The 17085-nt window shown below is 39.5% G+C and overlaps 1 pseudogene; it reads right to left on the bottom strand.

Annotated features, from left to right (window-relative positions):
* Positions 1-11306: 11306 nt before the first annotated feature.
* LOC118917218 (suppressor of cytokine signaling 5-like) lies at positions 11307-12889 on the bottom strand (annotated as a pseudogene).
* Between the last annotated feature and the right edge of the window lie 4196 nt (positions 12890-17085).

The raw sequence follows: 17085 nt of genomic DNA, 5'->3' as shown, positions 1-17085 counted from the left end.
GCTAGCAGTGATGGATTTCAAAATAATTATCATAAATACGTTCAAGAAAGTAGAGTAAAAGTTGGAGAAAATGACCAAAAAGATAATTTCAAAATAGAATTACAATCTATAGAAAAAGAATCAATGGACATGCTAGAATTGAAATACAAAATATTGGAAAGTAAAAACTCATTGGACAGATTTAATGACAGCCTGAACATAGCAAACAATAGGATTATATAACTCAAAAGACAGTAAATAAATATTCAAAATGAGAATAATAGAGAAAAAATGCAAAAACAGAAGACAGCATTCAAGGCATGCAAAATGTAGTTAAATGGCCTAATATATGTGTTATAGGAGTCCCAGAAAGAGAGAAGAGAATGGGGAAAGTGTTATTTGAGTACACATGACTGAGAATTTGTCAAAGCATGAAAGACAGCAACTCAAATATTCAGGAAGGTTAGCAAATCCTAAGCAATGTAAATAGAAAGACAACCAAGCACAGACATATCATAGTCAAATTGCTAAAAACCAAAGATGAACAGAAAATCTTAGAAGCAACAAGAGTAAAAAGACACATACTTATAGAGGAACAATACCACTTATTAGTGACTTCTTAGCAGAACATTTGGGAGCCAGAAGACTACAGGATTGGAACTTTTAAGTTCTGAAAGAAAAAAAAAACATGCTGACCTAAAATTCTATATCCTCTGAAAATATCATCCAAAAATGATGAAATAAAGGTGTTATTAGACAATCAGAAATTGAGAGAATTTGTTACTTATGGATTCACTCTATAAGAAATACTAAAGTTTTTCAGGCTGAAGGAAAATTGACTTCCAAGGGAATCTCAGAACTACAAAAGAGAATGAGTACTGGAAGGGTTCAATATGGGAAACACATAAAAGAATACTGGCTTATTTAAAGCAACAATAATAACTATATCTTGTACAGTTTGTAACACATTTATAAGTATGTGACTACAAAGATACAAAAATGGTAAATGGAGATAAAGTGTTAATGAAGTGGTAAAGAACTTATTAAGGTAGATTATAATAAGTCAAATACAGTTATTATTATGTCTCGGGAATCTACTAAAATAATACAAAGAAGTATAATTTAAAGATTAATACAGAAGTTAAATGGAATAATACAAATACTTGGTTAATCCAAAAGTAGGAATGAAAATGGAATAAAAGAACAAAGAATATATGGGGCAAATAGAAAAGAAATACCAAGATGGCAGTCTTAAACTCAACTATATCAATAACTAAGTAGACTAAACATTCCAATTAAAAGAAAGACTTTTCTGAGTGGATGTTTTAAAAAAGACACAACAATATGATATATATATATATATACACATACACACACACACACATATGCTGTTTATGAAAGACACACTATATATAAATATGTAAATAGTAACCAAAAGAATTGGGGGTAGCGATATTAGTATCAGACAAAGTAGATTGTAAGACAAAGTATTCCTAAAGGTTAAAGGTGGACATTACACAGTGATAAAAGGGTGAATTAAATAGGACAACACAAAAATCCTAATTTTGTGTTCACCTAATAACATAGTTTCAAAATATATAAAGCAAAATGGCAGAAATAAGAGGACAAATAGACAAATCTATGATCACAGAGATTTTTTAACACAGTTCTCTCAGTACAGAAACAAAGTATTCTAAACTTGTATTTTCCAGGAAGAGGACAGAGATGGTGATTAACTCCACATTTTGAATTAAATATGCATAGCAACATTTTAAGGGTAGCCACTAAAAGTATGTAGTTTTCAAACCAGTAAAGGGAAAAATGAGGGGACTCAATTGATGAAAATGGTGGTGTCAAGAAAGGAGAAAAAGGAAAAACAATCCTCAATAAGTTTGATAAATCTAAGTCTCAGTGGGACTACTTGAACCCAGCACAGATAAACCTAAGGTTCCCAAAGGGGCAAGGATAAGCAGGGGAGCCCCTGTGGTCCTAACAGCTATTTGACATTAGATACCCAGAACATTCTTGAATTTTACTATCCTTTCTTGGAATAAATCTCAAATTTCTAACATATGATAGGCTCTCAGAACACATTTGCTAAAGGATGATTGAGTTTCAAGTTCAAACACATGTCACTCATCCCTGAAGTTTCTCAGTTTTAAACTGATGACTCCAAAAGGTTGTTTATGTGCATCATCATGGAAAAATGAGCCTTGAAAAACCGTTTTTTCACTCAGTCCCCACCACTCACTCCTCCCTACCCAAATACAACCTGAGGAGCTACTTTCTATACAACTAGATCTTTTCACTTACTCATTCACCTGCCCATTCATTTATTGTCTTACTCATCCATGCATGCATAGATCCAACATTCAAGACAGTCCTTGCCCTCAAGGTTTTCTTTATCTGGACAGGAAGACAAATGGAGATAAGAATAAACTACCTTACAATATATACAAAGGGAGGAAAGCGGAGAAAGACCAGGTTCTCCAGAACAGTGCCTCCCACTCTTTTCTGACCATAGTCAATATTTCATATCATGACATAAATACACACACACACACACACACACACACACACACACACACACAACTGAGACAAAAGCTCCAAGAAATAACACTTTCTCCCTTTTTGTCTGATGTCCTCCATATTTTCTGTTCTTTTCTATTTCTGTATGTGTGTGTGTATGTGTGTGTGTGTGTTTTAATGACTGTGTTTTCCAGATATTTGGGGGATTTTCACATTTATTTCATGACTCACTAAATTGATCAAGATCCATAGTTAGAAAACTGTTCTGGAGATAGTTAAACTAGAATTCAGTTCAGGCTTATTGTTTAATTATCTTCTAAAATAGTAAAAATACTTACATAGTTCAAAAAATAAAAACAATTTTAAAAAGTTCATCAGTGAAAAATCTTGCCCCTACTCCTGTTCCACACTCCCATTCTCAAATTCTTTTCCCCCACCCAGATAACCACTATTAGTTTCTTTTGTGTGTTTGCAGGTCTTTCCAGTAGGTAGGTCTTTATGCAAAAACAGGAAGTATGGCTATTTCTTTGTGCAAATAGAAGTAAGTATGAATATATAAACATAAAGTTCTAATGTTCCTGTTTTCTCGCCCAAATGGTTATTAAATATATTTGACAACTTCCTTTTTAAAAACGATCCTGGGGATTTCTAATGTCAATACTGGTCTGAAGGGCTCTTGTCTGTTTGTTTGATTTTTTTTTATCCTGGACTTCTGGTCAGTTTTTACTTAAGCAGCTTTATTGAGCTATACTTGAGATACAATAAGTGACACGTTTTCAAAGCACCCAACTTGATGTTTTGACCTGTGTACACACCCATGAAACCATCACCACAATAAAGATAATGACCATATCCATACCCCGAAAATTTTCTTGTGCCCATCTGTAATCCCACCCTCCTGGCACTCCCCAATCACATCTCCATTTCTGGATAACAACTTATCTGTTTTCCGTCACTTCAGATTGGTTCTCATTTTCTAGAGTTTTACATAAATGGAACGATACACTATGTACTTTTTAAATTTAGTCTGCCTTCTTTCACTCAGCATAATTATTTTAAGATTAATGTGTGTTGTTGCATGTATCAAGAATTCCTCCTTTTTTATTGTTAGGTAGTATTCCATTGTGTAGATGTATCACAATCTGTTTATCCATTCATCTGCTTATGGACCCTTCTGTTGCCTCCAGTTCAGAGCAATTACAAATAAAGGTGCCGTGAACAGCAATGTAAAAGTCTTTGTATGAACATACACTTTTGTTTCTTTTAAGACTAGAGTGGCTGAATCATACATATGGTAAATGTATAATTAATATTTTAAGAATTTTCCAAAATGTTTGTACTGTTTTTTATTTCTACCAACAGTGTATAAGAATTAAGTTGTTCCATACCCTCATGAACACTTAGGTTCTGTCTTTTTCATTTGAGACTGTAAGGTTGAATGCACTGGGGGGAGGGGGGAGCACGTCGGACACTGATGAAGTGCCAAAGTCCCCAGCTGCTGCCCCCTCCCAACCTGAAAAATGTGCCTTAGGCTGGCTAATCCTCGTGCTACTGTAAATCTAAGCTCTGCCTCCCCCTACCTTCTTTAAAAACTTGCTGCCTGCCCTGCTGGGTGCGACTTCCCCAGCCTCTATTCCTGTAGACTGGGGAACATCGCCCTGGAACTGCGCTCAAATAAACTACCTGGCCCTTTGTTACCTCTCTTCGCCTGCTTATTTTGGTTGGAATTTATCTTACAGAGACTTTCTAATAAGCATATGGTTATATTTCATTGTAGTTTAATTTTCATTCCTCTAATGATCATTCTCTAATGATCAATAATGCTGAAAATTCTTTCATATGCTTATTTGATATTCATGTATCTTTCAGTTTTATTAATTTTCTCTATGGTTTTTCTGCTTTTATTGCATTCATTCCTACTCTAATCTTTATTGCTTTGCTTCGTTTTGGGTTTCATTTGCCCTTCTTTTACTAGAGTCTTAAAGTGGAAGCTGAGGTCACTGATTTGAGACCTCTCTTCTTTTCTTATAAATTTCCATCTACGTGCTACTTTAGCAACAGTCCACAAATGTTTATGTTTTGTTTTTATTCAGCTCAAAATACTTTCCCATTTTCACTCTTGATTTCTTCCTTGACCCCTGGATTGTTTATAAGTGTGTTATTTAGTTTACAGATATTTGGGGGATTTCCTATTTATTTTTCTTTTATTTATTTCGAACTTAATTCCTTGTGGTGAAAAGAATATGCTTTGAATTATTTGATCACTTAAAAATTTTTTGAGACTTGTCTTATAATCCAAAAAAAGGTCCATCTCGGCAAATGATCCATATGTACTTGAAAGACTATTAAAAAAAGTTCATCATTGAAAAATCTTGCCCCTACTCCTGTTCCACACTCCCATTCTCAAATTCTTTTTCCCCCACCCAGATAACCACTATTATTAGTTTCTTTTGTGTGTTTGCAGGTCTTTCCAGTAGGTAGGTCTTTATGCAAAAACAGGAAGTATGGCTATTTCTTTGTGCAAATAGAAGTAAGTATGAATATATAAACATAAAGTTCTAATGTTCCTGTTTTCTCACCCAAATGGTTATTAAATATATTTGACAACTTCCTTTTTTAAAAAGATCCTGGAGATTTCCAGTGTTAATACTGGTCTGAAGGGCTCTTGTTTGTTTGATTTCTTTTTTATCCTGGACTTCAAGTCAGTTTTTATTTTAAGCAGCTGCTGCTGGGAAGATTGTTTTATAAATGTCAATAAAGTCAAGTTGGTTGGTACTGTTGTTCAAATCTTCTAAATCATGACTGCTTCCCTATGCACTTGTTTTATCAATTATAGTGAGAGAGAGGTTTTGAAAACAACAATAATTATAGATTTGTATATTTCTTTTTGCATTCTGTCAATTTTGCTTATGTATTTTGATACTCTGCTCTTAGGTGCTCAACATTTAGCTTTGCTATGTCTTCTTGATGAATGGACTCATTCACTCCTTATGAAATGATACTTCTTCTGCCTGATCATATTTTTGCTCTGAAAGTTACTTTGCCTAAGATTAATATTGCCATTCCAGCTTTCTTGTGAATAGTGTTACCATGGTAAATCTCTTTTTCCTATCCTTTTATTTTTAACATATTTGTGTCTTTGTATTTAAAGTGGATTTTCCTTGTATGTGGCATATAAAAAATTGGGTCTTGCTTTTTTTCTCTGACTGAAAATCTCTTGCTTTTAATTAGAATATTTAGACCATATGTATTTAGTATGATTATTAATATGGTTAGGTTTGAGTCTATCACCTTGCTGTTTGTTTTTTATTTGTATCATTCATCCTTTGTTATCTGCCTTCTGGATTGATTATTTTTTAGCAATTCAATTTTATCCTTTTTGTTGGATTGTTAGCTATAACTTTGTTGGGTTGTTTTAGAGCTTGCTTTAGGTTTTATAGTATACATATGTAACTTACACAATCTACCTTCAGGTGATATTTTATGACTTCATGTATAGCATAAGAACCTTACAATCATGTATTTCTACATATTCTCTCCCAGCCTTTGTGCTGTTGTTGTCATACATTTTACTTCTTTGCATATTAAAAGCCTCCAAATACATTGCTCTTGTTCATACTTTAAATAGCCAGTTATCTTTTGAGACTATTTAAATAAGAGGAAAATTTTAAAAATATTTAGCCACATTGAATTCTGTTACTCTTCACTCCTATGTGTAGATCCATATTCCTGTCTGATATCATTTCCTTCTGCTTTTAGGAATTCCTTGAACATTTCTTCTAGTATAGATTTTTTTGTCCACAAAAAGGCTTTACTTAGTCTTTGTTCTCGAAAGACATTTTCACTATGTAGAATCTAGGTTGACAGCCTAAGTATTTTAAAGAAGTTTCTCCACTCTCTTATGGTTCTCGTGGTTTCTAAGGAGACATCTGCTGTCATTTTCTTGTTCTGCTGTACGTTTTGCATCTTTCATGTCTGGCTGCTTTTAAGATTTGCTCTTTTTTTTTTTTAAGAATGATCTTTTAAAATTTAAGAACTTTTATTTTTGCTTAGCTTTGTTAAGAATTTGCTCTTAATTACTGGTTTTAAGCAATGTGATCATGATGTGCTTCGGTATTGCTTTCTTCATGTTTCTTCTCCTTGGGGTTCATTGAGCTGTTTGGGTCTTTTGGTTTATAGTTTTCACCATATTTGTAAAATTTCTGGTCATTCTTCTTCAAATATTTATCCTGTCCCTCGCCCTTCTCCTTTAGGGATTCCATTTACATGTGTATTAGTCCACTAGATGTTGTACCATAGCAAACTAATACTCTGGGTTTGGGGTTTGGTTTTTTCTTTTTTCTTTTTATTTTCTTTAGTCTTAGTACACTTCACTTTGGATATCTTCTGCAGCTATACCTTCAGAGTCACGGATTTTTTTTCTAAATGTCTAATCAGCTGTTAATCCCATCCAGTGAATTTTTCATCTCAGACATCATCAGTTTCTTTTCTATAAGTTCAAATTTGATCTTTTTTATATCTTCCATATCTCTACTTAACATGTTCAATATTTTCTCTAGTTTCTTAAATATAGGGAACAGAGGTATAATTATTTTAATGTTCTTTTCTACTATGTCTATCATCAATGTACTTTCTGGGTCAGTTTCAATTGGTTGCTTTTTCTTCTCATTAAGGGTCATATTTTTCCGCTTCTTTGCATACTTGTTAACTTTTAGTGGACACTGGACCAGTCATTCTAGACATTGTAAATTTTATCTTATTAGGACTAGAGTATAATTGTATTCCTATAAATATTCTGGAGCTCTGTTCTGGGATGTGGTTAGATTATTTAGAAACAGTTTGATCACTTCAGGTATTACTTTTTTGCTTTGTTACCTGAGACCAGAGCAACATTTAGTCTACAGCTAATTTTTCCCCAAAATTGAGACAAAAGCTTTCTAAATATATAATGCACTGAATATTGGACTTAACATAGCCAGAGGAGCTTCATGTTTGTGGATAAAGTGAAGGTTCCTATGGCCGGGATTCTCACCTGGCCCTGGTCAGCTTGCTCACTACACACATGTGGGCAATACGTTGTTCCTGACTCTATATAAAGAGCTCCACCCAGTGCTCTGGGCAACACCGTGGCATGGCTGCACAGCTGCAGGAGAGCAGAGACTGCGATGGCTGTGGGGGTAAGAGGCCCAGAGGCAGAGACTGGCTTGCTGCGTGCAGGCTTGCTCTGAGTGGACAGGATTCTAGTGATTGAACTGCCACCATGGGAATAAAGCTGAGAATAAACACTTTCACCCCAAAAACGTTCCATTGTCATTCCTCAGTCTCATTGGATCCATAGTGAACTTGCCCAGGGCCGAAACCCATTGGCAAGACGATGTTTCAATTAACTTTCTATTATTTTTAAATCTGCAGATGGAGACTTTTTTAGCTCATGATATAGATTTGTTAAAATAAAGCTATTCATCAAGAATAACATTTGTTCGGAAGTGAAAATCTATAAATACAGAAAAGCAGTAGAAACAAAACGAATGTCCTGTACTTTCCACTCCCTAGAGATAAATCGTGTTAACACTGGAGTATTTCCTTTGCTTTACTAGAAAGCCTGGGCTTTGTCATAGTAATAGAGGGAGTCTTTCCTCCCAAAGTTATAGAACTTTGAAAAACTTCAGCAAATTAGGGGATGCTTTGATTAAATGTAAAAGAAAGCAACACATCCTAATAGGTGTTACTTATTCTTAAGGAGATTAAGATAACGTGGAAATCCCTGGTGCCATCCAGGCTGTTCTCAGACAGACAAGTTTGTTTCTAGCATTGTTCCTAGCAACTATTCATGCTTCAGATTTAATAAACTTAAGGAACTTCCAGGCAGTTGACAGAAACCATGGCCATAGCTTTACCCTCTCCAGTGTTTAGGAAGCCTTGGCTCATGGCTCCTGCGGTCTCAGGGCAGGCTGTCCTTGGCCAAAGCACGATGGCATCAGTTTACCACCACACTTTTTCACTTAAGGAACATTGGCATGCTTGACATGTGCTGAGTCTCTGCTTCTCTGTGATTTTACAGAATAACTCCCTGCTCTGGAGGAAGTCATGGGTTGCAGGGGAAGGCAGCATTCAGGCATACCTTGTTTTATTGTGCTTCACCTATTGCACTTTGCAGATAGCGTATTTTTCACAAGTTGAAGGTTTGTGGCAACCCTGCATTGAGCAAGTCTATCAGTGCCATTTATCCGAAAGCATTTGCTCACTTCCTATCTCTGTGTCACATATTGGTAATTCTCACAACATTTCAAAATATTTCATTATGACTCGATGAAATCTCAGATGATGATTAGCATATTTTAGTAATAAAGTACCTTTAAGGTATGTGCATTGTTTTGTAGACATAATGCTATTGCACACTTAATAGACTACAGTATAGTGTAAACATAACTTACATTGTGAAAACTGATAAAGGGAAACCTCACTGACATAGCATCAGGAGGCCTGCAGGAGAGCTTTCATGCCCACCCCTCCTAGTCTATAGCAGACCCCACAGGAAGGAAGAGACAGACACCTTGCAACTCCTATTGTTTTGGCAACTTTACCCCCCAGTAGGTGGAGGGAAGAGTTTCTGCCTCCCCCAGCAATGGGCTGGCAACAGCCCAGCCAATGAAAGACTGTTATAATTCAGCCAATGAGCAGCCACCAGACATGGGACTCCTAGCTTCCTTTAATGGACTTTTTGCTTATAACAGTCCCCAAACTTGCCCCCTTTCTCTATAAAAGATCACTCTTCTTTGTTCTGACAAGCTTATGGTTTTGCCATAGCTTGCTCGTCCTGAATTGCAATTCTATGCTATTCCCAAATAAACCTATTTTTTCTGGTAAAATAACTGACAGCTTTATCTTTTTGTTTTTTCTAAGGTATCATTGATACACAATCACATGAGGGTTTCACATGAGCAACATTGTGGTTACAACAATCACCCAAATAATCGAGGGCCCAACACACAGCCCACAGCAGTCACTGTTCATAAGCGTAGTAAGATTCTATTAAGAGTAAAGTTTTTTGACTTAAAATAAGTTTTATTCTTAAGGTTAACATTACACACTTGACTCGCTTTATTACATATTCACTTCATTGCAGTGGTCTGGAACCAAACCCGCGGTATCTCCATGGCGCGCTCCTAGGACCCAGCGACTGTAATGTCTAGTACACTGACCTCCTTCCTGTGTTGTTCCAAGATGCTATGGGGTTTTGAGGGCAAGGAACGAAGTAGGACTCTGCCTTGCTCTCTGCTGGGACACAAGGAAAGTTTTTTGGTTTGGGTTTGTTTTGTCTGTTTTGTTTTTGTTTGTTTTTATAAGAGGAACACCAAACATACTTTACTGGCCTCCAAAAGTGGTCACAACAAGGCACAGTAGGCAGGAACATACATCAGCAGTCAAAGGGTTAGTATTGCATACAAATACAGCTTCTCTCTTTTGTAGCCTTGGCAAAAGCCATAAGGATGTAAAATAACTTTCTGTAGCAGCAGGTTAGGAAGCTGAGGAGCACTCGCCAGGAGTTCCGAGTGTATTAACAAAAAGACACAAGAGTGGATTTGACCACTTTAGTGCCAAATGTCTAGGGCAGAAATGTAAATTCTGTTCAATACTAAGAAGCAAACACTAGAACTTGATATTTACTTCCAAAATAGCTCACTCAAGTAGCACTGTGTACTATTTCAAGTGACGAAAAGGTGCTAAGCAAACTTATTTACAGACACAAGAGTTGTACCGCACCTTTTAAATCTGTAATTGAGGTTTCAGATTTTTCCATTAAAATTAACTGCACTGAGATTCTATAAGTTGTCCGTGAGCAATTCAGCTATGAGAGTTTCCACCAAGAAGATCAATACTGCCATCCAAATTATTAATTACTGATTGACAATAATCTCAACAGCAGCAAGCACTGTAGTTATCACTCTCTGACTTGTCTGGGCATCTGCTAGTCTAATTGTCTTCATGTTCCACCAGCTCCTCATGGGCACGGGAAAAGATCCAACTTTAAGGAATCAATTATTAGACTGCACATGTCACCTTAAAAAAAAATCACAGGATACATTGCAGCAGCTATTCAAAATGTCTCTTTTAATTAAAAAAATAATTTGAATTTTATTTAAATACTTAGACCTTTAAGATTCTACTACCAGCTTTATAAACCTGAAATTTTAAGAGCTACTATTTAGAAAACCTGGTTTACTTAACGGTAGTTTTTGCAAAAGAGATGAAAAGACTGAATATGAACTGTATCAACACTTATGAGAACTACGCTATGCCTTTATGGCCAGAAAATTGCTTTTTTTTTTTCCAAGGAAAGCAGTCTTTATTTTTTGGACTTCCAAAGCTTAATTTGTCATATCAAGCATCACTACTTTTGGAAGGTTATAGAAAAAATTCTTAGAAAAAAATTTCATACAGCCACAGTTGAAATATTCATCCAGTATTAATCATTTATTCTTCAGTAAGAAATAGAATTCTTCATAGCAAATGCCCGACTTGCCTTGCTCAATTACTACAGTCATTAAAAACCAACTGCTAGCTAAGTCAACACAATATTTTTGTAGCCTTCCTGAACACCCACAGCTCTATCATCTGTTGTCTCAATAGCCATTACATTTATCTAAGTAACAGCAGATCACACACAACAGATACTAATACTAAGCTTACACACTGTGCTGAAAAAAACTAACACTTATGTGTGTGCTTGCTACAAACTGTACTGTCTGATGCACATAAAAACAGATCTTGCTAATGTCTTTTCAGGACAGGAGAGTTTACTTTGCCTTCACTGGTTCTTGTTCTAACAGTGAACACTAACTTTTTTTGTTTATAATGACATGCTTTGCAAAAATATTTTAACACTGATAGTAGAGGAAACCCATCAATTCCATCATACGAAGAGCATCTGCAGATGCCTCCATGGCAGATACCTTGCCGGCTCAAAGGCAAGTCCTTCTAGTGATAGAGGAAGCAGTGGCTCAGAGAACATGTAAGAGCTGGGGTCTTTCCAGTCCCAAAATCCTGTTACAGTGGACGAGCGAAATATGCACAAATTGTACTTTAATCAAAATTAAAGCTGTGGTTCCACCATTCAATTTGGGCATGCAGGAATCTGTTGTCGTGACAGAAGCTCATAGAGAAGAGGTAGTCCTCTCACTCAGAGTCCCTGAACAAAAATATGCTTCAGTTTTCCCTTCAAGAAAAGCTTCTGCTTCCTAACAGTCCATCACTCCTCAGTCACAGGGGTTTCTTGTAATCTGAAGCAAGTCATGCATAAGGGTGTGTATATAATCAACCTGTATATGGGCTTTCTAAGCATCCTGTCTGCTAACATGAGCATGGCTGTCTCCAGACACCTGTTATTGCTTCTGCCTACATGACTGCAAACACAGAGTGGTTGTGTCCTCTTCTGAGTCACAATTAGCCTGTGGAATTGCAGAATTCTCCCCACTTATTTCAGTTATTCCAGGAGCTATCTTTGGTCCCAGTTTATATAATGAATTAACCTATGCAGTGGCTTCAAATGTGTGTATTTGTGCATTGGGGAGGGGGGTGGTCAACCCCTTCTTTAATACTAAGCAACCTTCTCTCCCTCTTGATCTTGGTTATCTTCCAAAGATAGATCAAATGTATCAGAAAATGTTGAATGTGGGCTCACAGAGGTTATATGCTATTTAATCAGATGTCATCTGGGGGCTAAAGCTGAGCCACCAGGAAAAGGGCATTTCTCAAGCATTAATTTGGAAAGGTATATTTTTCTTTTATGACAAAAGAGGGGTTTTGACTCCTTGTTTTAAATTCTCATGGGAAAACACAAGCCCACAGTATCCTGCAACCTTTGTGTCAGAGAGCAACTTCCTGTGATTTGGCTGGAAATGCTGTCCCTGTCATGTAAAAAGTTGACGCCGAACTGCCTCTCTTTCCTGAAGTCCACTTCTAGTTGTACCAAACTTTTTATCAGTGTCGAATGAACTGTGTCTTTGTACAACAGGAACGGTTTTGTTTCCATGGAGCATGTCAAGAGTAGGAATCTCTTTTTGTAAGTCTTGTCCTGGCATGACATACATATCATTATCCATTTTAATGTTTATTTCAACAATCTGAGGAAATTCAATGGCACAATTTTGGCTTCTCCTTGAAGAATTCCTTAAAGGCTTATTCCCAGTCGCAAGGCAACATTTTCCCTTAAGGGACTGCTTGACTGAAGCAGCTGAGTCTCCCGTATTGGTGTTTTCCTTTGACAGACCCACAGCTGTTGGCATTTGCGTTCACATTGTCACTGCCCTTCCTCCCTCATGACCAAGAGATTCTGACACCTGTATTTGAAGTTGTTCCATATTTTCTCCATCTTGCCCATTAGTTATAGGATTGTGGCCAACAGCAAGCAGGGATTTATGGGGGAGGATTTCCTGGGTGGGGCTTTGGAAGGACAAGAGCCGTGATGCAAATGTGTTGTTCTTCTGGTCACAGATCCCAGTGATGTCCCCACCCTGCTACACCCACTGAAACTTGCCTCCTGGTTTTCATTCCTCCTGTAGAACCTGACTCTCTGTGACATCTTGATATACCCTGTAAATGGTGGTACATGGGAGACAGAGCAACTAAGAAGACCCCCATTCTCCACTCCATTATTACCCTGGAGTACCCCTTCTCTTCCAGGTAACACATGTTTTTCTATCAGTGGCCTAAGGCAGTCTAAGGTAATAACACTTACTAACACTTCACTGTGTGTCCGGCTCTGTTCTAAGCTCTTCACAAAAGTGGACACATTATTTTGAACAACAGCTCTATGAGGTAGGGCTGTTACTACCCCTCTTTTCCTAATGAGGAAGCTGAGGTACATTAAGGCCCACTGCCCTGGATTCCACGTGAGGCCCCTAACTCTACCATTTTGTCTACTGCTTAGCATCTGTAGCAGTGGGGGTTCAGGTTGAGTCCAATAGTGCAAATTTCTGGCCTCCTAAGAAGAAGGGTGGTGCCACCAAATGGAAAAGAAGCAAGGGTCAAATGAAGGACACTTTGATGTCCTGAGTGGGTGCAATGGCGCAGATACTTCACCTGCTTTATCATGTTGAATTGTCTCCTTCTCAAATGTCACTCCTTGAGGTAGACACAATATCCTTTTTACCCAGGGTAAGAATCTAAGACCATGAGTTTGCCCAAAGTCACAGCTATTCAATGTCAAAGTCAGAATTCAAACCCAGGTTGGATACCAAAGAGTAGGCCTTTTCTCTACTCAGTGCTGCTTTGATTTGGGGAAAGGTAGCCTTTTGGTGCTTTTTAACTGAGACCCAAGTCAGCGCACTGAGTCTGTGTTTCTGCCTCCTCCCGTGTCCCTATACACAAACCAGACACCTGTGTATGTTTACATTCTATCATAACATCCTACAGATATTCCCTGAGAGCCTACTATGTGTCTGACAGATTACAGCAGTGAACAAAAGTCAAATATCCTTGCCTTTACTGAGCTATCATTCCAAGTAGTGGTAGGGACAGAAAAAAAACAAAACGAAGCAAAGGCCTCTCTCCCTCCCCAAAGAATCATTCTCAGGTGCATTGCTAGCAGGTGCATAAACCTCTCAGAGGTCCAGACAAATGGATATAATTGAAATACTGGTGTCTGAATTAAGAAAGTAGGTAAGTTTAATGATTGGGTAACACGTCTTTTTTTTCTATTAAGGTATTATTGATACTCATTCTTATGAAGGTTTCACATGAAAAAACAATGGGTAACATGTCTTTTTGCAAGTCAGATGATTTCCAATCATTTGCTTTTGATGAAAATAAAATAAGACCTGGAATTGTCAGCTGATGAGTCACTAGAATAAGTTTTGATGATGATTATTATGTGATTTTTTGGCCCATTATTTGGAAGGAGTCCTGTCTTGCCAATGGGTTTCAACCCGGGCAAGTTTGCTATGGATTCAGTGTGACCAAAGAAAATGACAACAAAACGTTCATGGGGTGAAAGGGTTATACCCAACTTAATTCTCACAGTGGCAGGCCAGTCACTAAAATCGCGTTCACTCAGAGTGACTCTGCATGCAGCAAGCCAGTCTCTGCCTCTGGGCCCCTCTGTCCGCACAGTCGTCCCGCACAGCTGTCCTCTGGGCCTCTGTCCTCAGTGCTGCCACCACTCCAGCCTCTGCTCTGCTCTCCTGCAGCCTTGCAGCCCTGCCACCATGTTGCGCCCAGAGCACTGGGCGGAGCTCTTTATGTATTGCCCACAGGTGTGCAGTGAGCCGGTCAGGGCCAGGTGAGAATCCTGGCCACAGGAACTCTCATTTTATCCACACTCCACCCCTCCAGGATTCTCTCCTCTCAATCTGTGTGCCCTTAGTCCTCTGCAATGGTCCCTGTGCAAGGAAGCTCGAACATTGTTCTCCAGCCTCTCCAGCAAAAAGTATTGCAGACACACAGGCGGGACTCGTGGCTCTGTCTCTGACCTCTGCCTCTTTGGTCTTAATGGCTGGAACTGCTGCTCTGGTTTCAGTTGTTGCCATAGCTCCAGTCTGATCCTATTTGGCTTCCCATCTAATTTCCTTCCATCTACTCCTGCCCATATCAAATCAACCCACATCTGGGTCATTGTAACCCTCACGAGGCCCCTAAAATTCCTCCTGTGAGTAATAGGTCTTATTTCTTTCTGGGTTCTCGTTGCTTCAGCTACTGTATGTGTCACCTTGCATTTTGTAATCGCTGCCTCAAGGCAGGCTGCACTGTCAGGGAAGACAGCTTTCCCAACTCTGATCCTGAAAGAACAATTCCATCCACCGCTAAGTCCCACAGCCACCTGCTCAGCCTGAGTACAGGGGCGGACCATAGAGTGCTCCACAACCTGGGGAGGAGGGTGCTGCTCCTCTCCTTGGGGAATTTTCAGCTGCTGGGTCTTTATTTTCTTTGCAACCACTGGGCATGCTTTCAATACAGGAGGGGCCAGTGCCTCTGGTACCCCCCCTTCATCCTTCCCAGCTCCTCCATTTCTGGGGCTGATGGCACCTTTTTCTCCACTTCCCCAAGTGCCTCCTCTGCTACAGTGCCTCGCAACAATGCCAGCTCAGTCTTCAGAAGGTCTCTTACCTTCAGCTCAATGCTTCGCAGCTGATGTTCTCATTCCACCTCCGCCTATGCTTCCCTCAGGAGTTCGTCTTTTATCCTTGATGGCCTCTTCTCCTTCAGAACACCTGGCAGCGCTGCCATCTCGTCTCCAATGGCACCTTGCTGCCAGCGCTCTCGTGCTGCCTCCTCCTGCATCAATGCCATCTTCTTCCTCAGGGAATCCACAGAAGTTTGCAGCTGGCGTTCTAGTGCCACCATTTCTTGGATCTCCTCTGTAGACTTTTTTAAGACTGAGAGAAGCAGCCAACCTACAGTCCCCGCTGCCTCATGGGCATTCTGCTTCTGCTTGCTATACCAAGGGCCACCCCTACTGCCTCAGGTGTCACCTCCCCTTGCCTCCAGTCCTGGGGTGGGACCCAGTCCTCTAGGAGGCAAGCCACCTCAGACCACATACCCACTGGGGGATGATCCACTGTCTCCCCATTCACAGGGGCAGCCTGCTGAAGCACCCCCCCATAAGGACGGCCTGTCTTTTTCCTTAGTCAACAATGAGCCTTGCTGACTATGCCAATTGTCTTGCCAATGGGTTTCAGCCCTGGGCAAGTTCACTATGAATTCAGTGTGAACAAAGAAAATGACAGCAAAACGTTCTTGGGGTGAAAGGGTGTGGATAAAATGAGAGTTCCTGTGGCCAGGATACTCACCTGGCCCTGGTTGACTAGCTGTGGCAATACATGTGGGTAATACATGGCTGTTGACTCTATATAAAGAGCTCCACCCAGTGCTCTGGGCATGAAATGGTGGCAGGGCTGCAAGGCTGCAGGAGAGCAGAGCAGAGGCTGGAGTGGTAACAGCATGGAGGACAGGCCCAGAGGATGGCTGTGTGGGATGACTGTGTGGACAGACGACTGCTGCATGCAGACTCACTCTGAGTGAATGGGATTCTAGTGACTGACCTGCCACCTGGAAATAAAGTTGGGTATAACCCTTTCACCCCAAGAACATTTTGCTGTCATTTTCTTTGGTCACACTGAATCCATAGTGAACTTGCCCAGGACTGAAACCCATTGGCAAGACAAAGGGTTATACCCAACTTTATTCTCACAGTGGCAGGTCAGTCACTAAAATCCCATTCACTCACAGTGAGTCGGCATGCAGCAAGCCAGTCTCTGATTCTGGGCCCCTCTGTCTGCACAGCTGTCCTCTGGGCTTCTCTGCCTGCACAGCTATCATCTGGCCTTCTCTGCACAGCTGTCCCACACAGCCATCCTCTGGGCCTCTCTGCACAGTTGTCCTGCACAACCATCCTCTGGGCCTCTGTCCTCAGTGCTGCCACCACTCCAGCTTCTGCTCTGCTCTCCTGCAGCCTTGCAGCCCTGCCACCATGTTGTGCCCAGAGCACTGGGCAGAGCTCTTCATATAGAGTCAACAGCCATGTATTGCCCACAGGTGTGCAGTGAGCTAGTCAACCAGGGCCAGCTGAGAATCCTGGCT

Source organism: Manis pentadactyla, chromosome 16, assembly GCF_030020395.1.
Source record: "Manis pentadactyla isolate mManPen7 chromosome 16, mManPen7.hap1, whole genome shotgun sequence".
In the NCBI taxonomy this organism is placed as follows: Eukaryota; Metazoa; Chordata; class Mammalia; order Pholidota; family Manidae; genus Manis; species Manis pentadactyla.
This window is presented reverse-complemented; position numbering and strand designations above follow the sequence as displayed.